This window comes from Camellia sinensis, chromosome 3 (genome assembly GCF_055761805.1).
Source record: "Camellia sinensis isolate YWXY chromosome 3, ASM5576180v1, whole genome shotgun sequence".
In the NCBI taxonomy this organism is placed as follows: domain Eukaryota; kingdom Viridiplantae; phylum Streptophyta; class Magnoliopsida; order Ericales; family Theaceae; genus Camellia; species Camellia sinensis.
In genome coordinates, this window is record NC_138963.1 from 107,506,733 (window position 1) to 107,517,505 (window position 10,773).

The window sequence follows — 10,773 nt, forward strand, 5'->3', positions numbered from 1 at the left end:
TAAACCATTTTGTAGCTAAAACAATTTAGTCGTCAAAAGTGATATTTTACCGACTAAATATGTTAGTTGCCAATTGTCACATTCCACAACTAAACATGTTAGTCACCAATTGTTACATTCCATAACGAAACATATTAGTTTCCAAAAGTCATATGCCACAACCAAACATGTTAGTCGCGAAAAGTAATGTTTGCGCAACTAAAGCTTTAGTCGGTAATAGACCTATTGGCGACCAAACCCTTTGGTTGCCAAAATTAATAATTTACCAACTAATTATTTAGTCACCACATGTACCCTTTCGCCTACCAATATTTTGGTCATCAAATGTGAGTGGTGATACATCAACTACATTATTTAGTCGGCAAAAGTATTACTTATCTTTCCCAACTAATCACTTGGTTGCTAAAAAAGGAAAAACAAAACCAAAATTTGGTCGCCAACATCCAACAAAATAAACTTATAATTTATAATAATTCATCCAATCCATTCAATATAATCTGTAATTTGCAAGAATCATTCAAACCAATAAAATCAATTGAATCATGAACATTCAACAAAATACATAAATCATCAAATCCTAAACCTGTTTAACTAAAGTCATCAACTATTATAAGTTTTCATCCACAAGTAATTACAAACTACATATTCCTCCAATTAAAAATGTCATGTAATAGATATAATCATCCAATTCACATTCATCTAGCATAAAAATTTAAAACATAACAAGTACTTGTTATTATGTTTTAAATTTTTATCCACGCGCATCTATCAAAAAATATAACTAGTAGTCTACCTAAGTAATTTCCATACGCATCCATCCAAAAATATAACTTCTAGTCAACCCAAATATTTTTCATACACATCTATCCAACAAATATAAAATCCTTCAAAAATTGTAACAAGTGCCAACTAGTCCTGCACAATTTAGTTTCGTGAATGAGTTCATCCATCTGTACCAAAGAAAAAGAGAAATAATGTCAGATAATTTTTTTATAAAAATATTTACACATCAAATGATTGTAAAATTGGACAAAAAATAAAAAATGTCCATGGAAAGTAAAGGTAACATGAACAAATTAAATGACTATCAATACCATTTTGTAAATAAAATAACAAAATTCATATGTATATATCTAAAAGACATTACAATTCTATCAATATCATCATTTCCAATATTGTTTGTCGTCTAGTTTTAATACCAACCACATTGGCCTCATCCCCTGACTTTTTCATCTATGATCTTTACTCAAATAAGGCTTATTTTTATTGTTCTTTAAAGAAATGTTTGCTTTTGTTACTATTTCAAGAACTATGCAGAAAATGTGGTGTTTTGTTGTTGGCTCAAGCTATTTTGAATTTAGAAGTCACACCATTGTTTAAAGAGTTGTTCTTAGTTGTGGCTTTCGTTTCTAGGTTGAAATCTAAAATTCTATCAATTGGAAGTCCATGTGATTGATGGGATTTTCTGAAAACATTTTGTTGGAGGCTTAAGCTAATTGAAGATATATGTAGCCTTTTGCTATATGGTAATTTTGTGAATGCACGTTATTCACTACTGGCCATAACTCTTATTTCTACAGTCATTGCATCTCTGTGAAGTCGAAAGCATATCTTTCCTAGATGAGGTTGCCACAAAAAGTCTGTTGCATTAGAGGTTTACCAATGATATGTCTCTTTTTTTTTCCCCCTCCAAAAGGCCCATTTTCGCTTTTTCATGGACAATTTCTTGCATAAATCTCTAATCGTGCATCCCATCAATGCGCCGCTTGCTCTCACAAATTTGCTTAATCTAGGCTGAGGTGATCATTATGATCTCGGGTTGTTTCAATGTTGTTTCCAATTTTTACCCCTCGAATGACCCGTTTTCTCCCTTTTGTCTCACATTTTTTTCTCTAATATTCTCATCACACGTTTGTTTGCCTTTATTTTGAACATAAATATAATGAAATATGGTTTAACACAGTTGCCCAATACCATGACTAGCTATGGTGGGTAATTTGGTGGCACCATTTTCCAAAACTTGCACCAACATGCTCTAAAGTCCAAAAATCTGCCTTTGCATGTCCTCACGTTGTCTTGCAGTCTCTGTCTCTTTTATTTGTTGCTCCTCTTCCTTTTTTTTACTGCTCCTCATGGTGTCTCTGTTGCTTCTCACGGAGTATCTCCAACTTGGATGTAAGCCTTTTTTATTACTCCTCACATGCTTGTGATGTACCATTCGACCCAGAATCATAGGAAGAGGGCTTTGGTCCGACCCCAAATCCTCTTAACTATCCCCTGTTCATCCCAAGAACCGCTCTTGATATATCTTTTTGCGTCATCGGCGTTCCAGACTCGATAGACTTATCCTGCATTGTTGTTATATGCTCCTGTAATTGTAAAATATAAATATTGTTAATATAAATCAAACACAATAGTCACTATAAGAGTCCAAATGATTGGAATACTTGCATGTAAATCATGACATATAGGATCAATCCACTCTTTTGTTTTCTTGTTCTAATGAGTCTCCTTGAAGAAATCACAGATATCTAGCAACAGTCCACCATTTTCATTTACTTGTGAAATGCCAAACACCAAGATCAACACTCCTTCATTAATGTGATAACATATTAAATAAGTGTGGATAAAGTTAATAAAATCAATGAAATACGTCTCACCGCAATGCTCATCGTCGTTGGAAAAGATTGAGACCCACTAGTGTGATTATAGGGTAGCTTGCTCCTGTTAAGTTTGTCAGTGTCATAACGACGCTACATAATCCATATTATAAGGGTTTGTTACATATATAGCTACTATTGATAAGAGTACTAAGTAATATTAAAGGTAGTTAGACATACAAGGGGACTAGAGTTGTTTATAGGTACATAAATTGATCCTTCATTCCATAAGATTTCAATTACTTGTTAATAACATATTACTATCTTATAACTAAATCATAACATACCTTGTTTGGGATCCAATCATACATGATCAATCAAATACTTCCAATCATCTAGGCTCATTCCTTTTTATGGATGAGCATAAGGGTCAGTTCCTACATTCACAAGCTTCTCCCATTTCTTCTTCATTTTGCACTTCTAATCTCTATGTAACACATAATACTTCCTTTCCATAACTTGCTGAGATAGTGAATTGTCCTCATAATCATCCCCAATTTCAAATTTATCATATAATCAATACAAACCAAATAAGTAATATCACTGCACATGTGAAAGCTGAAAATATTTAGGTACAGTAACAAAACCTTAAAAGGTTTTCGAGAGTTCACAGAGCATTCCATCTTTTTAAGACTTTGCATACTCATTATGTAATTAGACTTTTTGAAGCTTTCATAACCAGCAATTAGCACTTAAAAAGAAAAAAAAAAAGTTCCTAACCATCCATCCTATATGCACATGAAAAGAGCACTTTTTCCATAATCCACATAGACCATGATTGAAATTAAATCATACCCAGACAGCTTGTATAACAGCCCCTTTTGTCGCTAGATCAGCAATAGTCCAACTGCTAACGCCTTGAATGGGGCACATTCTCCTAACGTGAATGCTAATCTCATTAGATTCTGGGGTCACTAGCACACCTTCCAATGCATTGAATGTCTCGGTGATTGGAATGTAGAGCTTGTTTCCATTATTGTTGGCAATTCTTTTTTCTGTTGATTTTCCAATTGTTGGTCCGTGCACACACCTTGATGAAGATGCACCTGCTAATTGATAATATTATTAGTGTATTTACAAATTTAAAAATATAAACAAATAGATAAATTACAACTAGATGAAACATATTTAATTGCATGTGCCACTCATTTAACTTTGAGGAGATGGTACATTTGTTTTAGACGGAGATGGTACAGTCTTAGATCTAGTTGGTGCATTAGTTTGAGACGGAGATGGTGCAAAAGTCTCAGATCTTGACAACGCATTAGTTTGAATTGGAGTTGGTGCAATAGTCTCAGATCCATCCGCTACAAGACATTCAGGACAAGGTTTAGTTGTATCGGTTGGGAATGAGTAGGGTTCAATTAATGCCCTCTTTGGTGGTGTTAAATGGCAAATCTTTTTTCCAGAAGCTATTCTGTTAAATTTTAAAATAATCAAAGGCAAAGAGCACAATGAGCACATGGATAAGCACAAATTTTAAATGTGTACATGTATATACATCAAGATTGATAATTAACAAATATATAAGTAAGAAATGAACATCCATGAAAATCTTAATTTCATATATATTAATCCATTTATGTAAATTGTAAGTGATATTGAAGACATATATAACAAAAACTGTGGTAGTATCTCCTCAATTACTATCTATTAAATAAATACATCAAGGTTTTATGTTATGATTTATATCCGAATCAATGTTAAATTCGTCTTCTTCTTGCTTACCATCATCCTCAATGAAGTCATCATCATCGGTATTACAAATGAAAGCATCATCAACACCTTCGACTTGTGTTTGACTATGAGATTGTAAAACCACCGTATTAAGAATAATTTCACCTTCAATATCAACTCTACACAAAACCCCTTGATCGCCACCGCCTTCAATTTGCATACCATTTCCGTCCATAATTGGTACAACCTCGATGGTTTCGTCTTTTTGGAACACACTATTGAGAGCATCGTCAAGTGAACCATCCATCTCTAGCACATTCTAGATTCCTCAATGGTGGAATCATTCTACAACTTTCCAATTCTCACCTAAATTGGTATCATTAACATAAAATACTTGTTCGACTTGAGCTGGGAATACAAAGGGGTCATGTTCATACCATCGACTTTTTACATCAACACTTGTTAGATCTGATAGGTCTCTACATCATTAAATTTTTGTACATGCATGTGTATTTCCTCATTTGTTTTTAATTGTTCTACTTTCCTTTGTACTATCTAATATATGCTCATCTCATTGTTTTGAGATCCACACGCATTTATATTTCTTTGCCTTAATTCTTAATTAATAATGTTGTGAAATTTTCCAGGGATGAAGTGAGTGAATCATAGCTCAACCAAGTTCTAAACATCAAACTCGATCAAATTATCGAGGTTTTCTAGCTAACTAATGCCCTTTGATAATGTGCTTAGATATTGTGTCTCCTTCTCTCCTGCCTGGTAAAATGAAAAAGTTGAAAATGTATTGTATTTATGCAGTCTTGAAAGTTCCTTGATGAGAAGTGGTTGCACAAGTTTGTGGTTATTGTTGTGTACAAAAATCACCATACAAAATTTTTCCAGCCAAGATCTCCTGACAATGTTCCACCAGGTTAGCACTTATAAATCATGTAGAAAATCTAATCTTGCATTGAATATAAAACCCATAATAATATTATATTATATTATGCAGGGACAGTGATAGACAACAAAGTTTGTCATATCCTTTTGGGCTCATTCTCTCTCCTTATTTTCTCTTGATAGCTTAATGTTGTGAACTGATCCATGACCGCTACCCTTCTCTTCTCTCTACTGCCACTGACCGTTTTAGCCTAAGCAGCAACTACCTTACCCTTTATTAAATCATATAGCTGATTAATGTCAATGGAAATTTGAGTCTCTCTCTCTCTCTTGCTAGTCTTCTCACTATAAAACTATAGTCAGCCCATAGAATTCTCATATTCTAATTGAATGCTTAAATTCTAGCAGGAGATTTCCACATCTAAAACACACTTATCTCTTTCTTGTAAGCTTCCTCCTATAAAATTTGCTAAAAAATTTTATCCATAGAATCATTAGTTGATTTAAAATTTCTATTAAATTACAAGTGTTTAGTTATTTGTGAAGGATAATGCAGTAAAAAGTTACTAGTGTTTAGTCCTTGTGTGGCTATTCTTTTCACTCTGACAATGAGAATATATTGAACCTTGGCTGTTTGCTTTAACCCATGTTTTTCTTAATAAAGGACTACAAGGCCAACACATTACCACATCCTATTAGATGAGGTTGGCTTTTTGGCTGATGACCTCCAGAAACTTGTGCATTCCATGTCATACGTGTAAGTAGATTCTAAACAAAGAATTCTTTGGAGCCAATTTCATTTCAAGCATATGTCTAGAGTTGTAAACAATATATATCCTTCTAAATTGTTGTTTTTTTTATTTGTTTTAGGTACCAGAGAAGCACTACTGCAATTTCTGTAGGTAATTCTTGTTTCCTAATATAAATGCAGCTTGTTATAACGTAGAAACATCAACAGGCTGCATTGGTGTTCTGTAATTAGCCTTCTCAATTTAAAGCATGAGACAATATTGCACCTGTGTGTGTGTGTCAAACACAGGCTTGGTGACTATAGATATTTGTTTGGTCAAAAGGTAATGGTAGTTTAGTTATCACACGTGAACTACTAATCAAGATAGTTGTTGAATTACTCAAATGCATGGCATTGTATATGATTTCCGTAGAAAAGTAATGGTTTGACTTGTCTTTTGCCATCTCTCTCTCTCCACCACTCCCACTATCACTAGTAATACAATCATTAATACATTAGTTTTAAGGTCTCAATCAAACTTAAAAAAATTATTCTTGGCCGAAAAATATTGTGCTTGGAAGAAATGGAGCATAAATCATTTGGGTTATAAATACATTTTAGCTGCCAAAACGGAGTTCAACATTCTTCTGTGGGCTACTTTTGTAGTTTCATGTTCTCTTTTAAAAAAAATCAAAAGCTATTGTAGTGATTTGCTAGTGAATCAAAAAAGTCACTATTGTACGAGTGGTGAAGTTGTCTCAATTTAATGATCCGAATTGTTCATTTCTTAGAATATATCATGTAGAACAAATTCGTAAACGTGTTTTGTTAATTGGACATCATTTGTAAAAATAAAAAAATAAAAACTAGATAAATTCTTACATCTAAAACATCCAAGTGTTTTGCACAACTTGAAACTCACATCAGAAGATAGGTTTCTCAAAAAAAAAAAAAAAAAAAAAAAAAAAAGATAGAAAAAGGAAAAAAGAAGGCCAAGTAATACTAGAAAATCAGTTGGGAAGAAAGATCCTTTAACTTTTCGCACAAATGCAATATGAGAAAGCATAAGACACTTGACCAAGCCAAAAGACAGAAAACAAAGAAGACAACCAGATTACTAGGTCGCAAAATCATAGAAGCATGAACACGCAACAACTTAAAGTCTAGCAATTTTAGCAAAACTAAATTTTACAACTTATAACCTAAATGCACATTCAATTAGCAGAACATAATCCCAAGATAATGTTGGCAACAGTTTTAATATTCTAGTACTATTCTTTGAGGAAACATTGATCAAACTGAAACCAAGAATTGGTCATTAAAGTTCAAACCATTTTAGTAAAACCTAGCACACTTAAGGAAGCCCATGTTCAAATGACTTAATTGCAGAAAATCCAAGAACAAGCACGTTGAGTGTAAACTGTAGCACACCATGTTCTGTGGCAGCAAATGCCAAAATTCTATTGCTAAAGCCAATTTGATCTCAAAAAAGGGAAAGAGAAGGATAAGGAGGAAAGAGAGAAAAAGACTAGGATTTAAAATTCTATTCTCCAATGGCAATTTTTAAATGAATCTTCAAAGTGATCTTTTCCCTCCTCTCCTCCATTTTTTAAGGGAAAATTAGTGAAAATCCCATGGCATTAACTTTTCCATGACTTCTTTGTTAATTTGTAAAGTCCCATTTTACAAATTGTTTGGAAGCTTAAGTAGGTCCCATTTTACAAATTTTTGGAAGTTGGAATCACTTTCTTCGTTTGTTATGTATATGAAATTCATGACGGTTATTCACCCAAAAAAAAAAAATTCATGATGGCGGAATTCGAAACCCAGGAAAAAAAACAAAAAAGTAAAAAGTTATTGAAGCTTGGACTATTTACATCATTAGGGTTTTGGCCTATCTGAAATTTGTTCAATATATTGATGGGTATTATGGTCTTCTAGATGTGTGTAGGATTTCATAGATTATAAGAATATAAATGTGATTTAATGGTAGACAAGCCTTATTCCATCCTTTGTTTTTTGATGCCATGCCAAATGGACGCTAAATGTTTACTTGCAAGAATATTACTCTTTAGAATTCAAAATACACACACACACATATATATATTATTTATTACATTTCATGGAAATTTTCTATCTATCGATTAAATAAATTGCAAATTGATCCTTAACTTATCTTCTATATCACAAATTCGCTTGTAATTCACAAATAAATTACAAAAGCTTAGCCAAGTTGTTGATTCTCATTAAGTATATTTCCCAATATAAGAAATAAAACACTCTAAGGGAACATCACATATTGAGGGACTTCACAAAGAACGGATTGAAATCCTATTATCAACATATCCCAGCAGCTTGCCAATCTAATTAAAGCAAAAATCCAGCATGTTTTCCTAATTGTTCAACCAATTAGTTATAGCAAGTTTCATAACTAGCAAAAACAATGAGAGTAACAATTGAAGGGCAGATTTGATAGAAGCTTCTATCAAATATGCTTAAGAATTTGGATAGCTAGATATATTGCTCGATTTGGTTTATCTACAAACATTCAAGGTGTACATCTCAAGTGCTATTATGACTCGGACATAATGCAACAAACATCAATAGAAACATTGAGGGGGAGAAGAAGAGGCATATAAAGAATGAGAGAGAGAGAGAGAGAGAGAGAGAGAGAGAGACAGAGAGGATTTATACCTCAAATTGTTTTTAGGGAGAGTTGAAGATGCTCCAAAAAATCAAGTTGGTGAGGGCCCTGGTGGGTGAGACATTGTAGAACGAGAAGAGTATGAGAAAGAGGAGTAAGAGAAATCAAAGAGAAAAAGTGAGATAGAGATATAAACAAAGAGAGACAGAAGGTTGAAAAAAAAAATACCTAGATGACAGTGGCGAGGCAAAGACGAATCACAAATAGCAAAAAGGGACAGCAGTGCTGACGGTGGAGAGGCGAGAACAGTCGACGGCAACGTTGATGGTAAGGCGAGGTGATTCGCTCAACTGAGGTGTGATCGAAGAGGTACATTTTTTTTTCAATAGTATAAGGGTTGGAATTAGTTATCCTCTACAACAGTGTTGGTCGGCCGTTGTCTCTCTGTGCATTTAGATATCAAAACGACGTCGTTTTGATATCTGCGACAAAATTGCATTAGTCACTAAAAGATTTTACTCTCCCACCTAGTTTTTCACCTTCTCACCTATATTTTTGACTACTAATGTTTTAAGTTAGTTGCAAAGAATCACTTTTTTGCAACAAAATTACTTTAGTCAGTAAGTAAGAGTATAAAATTTTAGCTACGAAAATTGTTTCAGTCGGCAAATGTCATTTTTTTGCGACCAAAATATTTTTAGTTGGCAAAAGTGGTCGACGAAAGTGTAATTTCTTGTAGTGTACCTAGCTGAGGATTCTATGCCATTCTAAAGGATCTTAAGGGTGCTAGGAAGGAGTGTGATAACTAAGAACTCATCATCTCTTCAAAAGGTGAAGTTTTGACCTTTTCATTAATATATATCTCTCTTTCTCTCTTTCGCTTTTTCTTCCCTTCAAGCTTTGAATCTTGTTGTTTTGTTCTGGAATCTCATGATGGGTCCTCATAGATGTGGTTGGGTTTAGGATGTAGCCATCCATCCATTAAGGTGGTTGAATTTCTCACATTTTTAGCACTCTTACATTCTTTTTCTTGCTTTGTAATGCTATAATCCATTGTTGTTGTATATAGATATGTAAAATGGAACCTTGTGAATGTGGTTGGGAGTTAGAAAGTAGCCACCCATCCACAAGTTTGATTATGTAGTGTAATTTCTTTCCTTTTTATTCATGTTCTCACTATCTTTCTCATTGTCCAAACATGTAGGTTCATGTGTTTCAATCCACTCAATTTTCTAATGAGTAGTTGTGGTTATTGCATTGTAACGCCCTGAAATAAGTGCAGTATACCCATCTCATAATAACCAATAAATAGCAACATAAGTGATATGATAAGCTTTCATTAATCAGAGTTTGATATACAAAAGGTGATACATGCGGTATACATTCATAAACAATACATCCTGAATCTACAACATGTATTACAAGATTGTGAAAAGGAACGAAAGCTAAATAGATAATCATATGCCCTAAAGGCTTACATCTTTCCAAGTTAATTCTTGGGTACATCAAAAGTGAGTCTTAAGCTCAATACAGATAAAGCCCTAGGTTTATACAAAATTAAATACAACACAACAACTCTGAGCCTTCAGCTCCACAGTTCTCCCAAGATAAGTCCTTGGTGGAGGCATATCACCAGCACCTAAAAATGGTTTTCCTACATAGGGTGAGCCAAAACCCAATAGAAATACTACAACACAATCTATAAATCTTAATAAAGTCACAAGGTTTTATGCATATGCAATGCCCATGTCAAAACGTTTTACATTTTTTTCCAAAAACAATGCCATACCCAATTTATATCACACTTATTTTGTAAATCTAACAGCTGAAAACAATGAATATGAATAGAAAACTTACACTCTCTATAAAAAAAAATAAATAAATAATTATTTGGAAAAGTCTTCATCATTGTCTAATTTTTATTTCAATATGAAATAGAATGCAATAATGATGGATTCAAACAAAATAGGGTTGGGTATGAAAATATAAAGTGAATAGAGTAAGAAAAGAAGAGATGAGAAGATTGAGATTGATTTTGAATAGAATGTCCAAAACACTTTGATTATTGTACTTTTTTCAATATCAATACTTTTTGATCATTTTAAATAGAGACAGAATAGCAATAGAAAGTTTCATTAAAAAGTGTTGCTAAATGCCCCTACCTT

The 10,773-nt window shown here is 33.2% G+C and overlaps 1 long non-coding RNA gene across 1 annotated transcript; it reads right to left on the bottom strand.

The window, feature by feature from the left end:
• Positions 1-592: 592 nt before the first annotated feature.
• LOC114266031 (uncharacterized) lies at positions 593-8,971 on the bottom strand. The gene is made up of 5 exons (XR_014363137.1): positions 8,837-8,971; positions 8,659-8,716; positions 3,456-3,706; positions 1,975-2,369; positions 593-950 (listed from the first exon to the last, which is right to left on the bottom strand). It is a non-coding gene; the product is annotated as an uncharacterized LOC114266031 (long non-coding RNA).
• Positions 8,972-10,773: the final 1,802 nt, after the last annotated feature.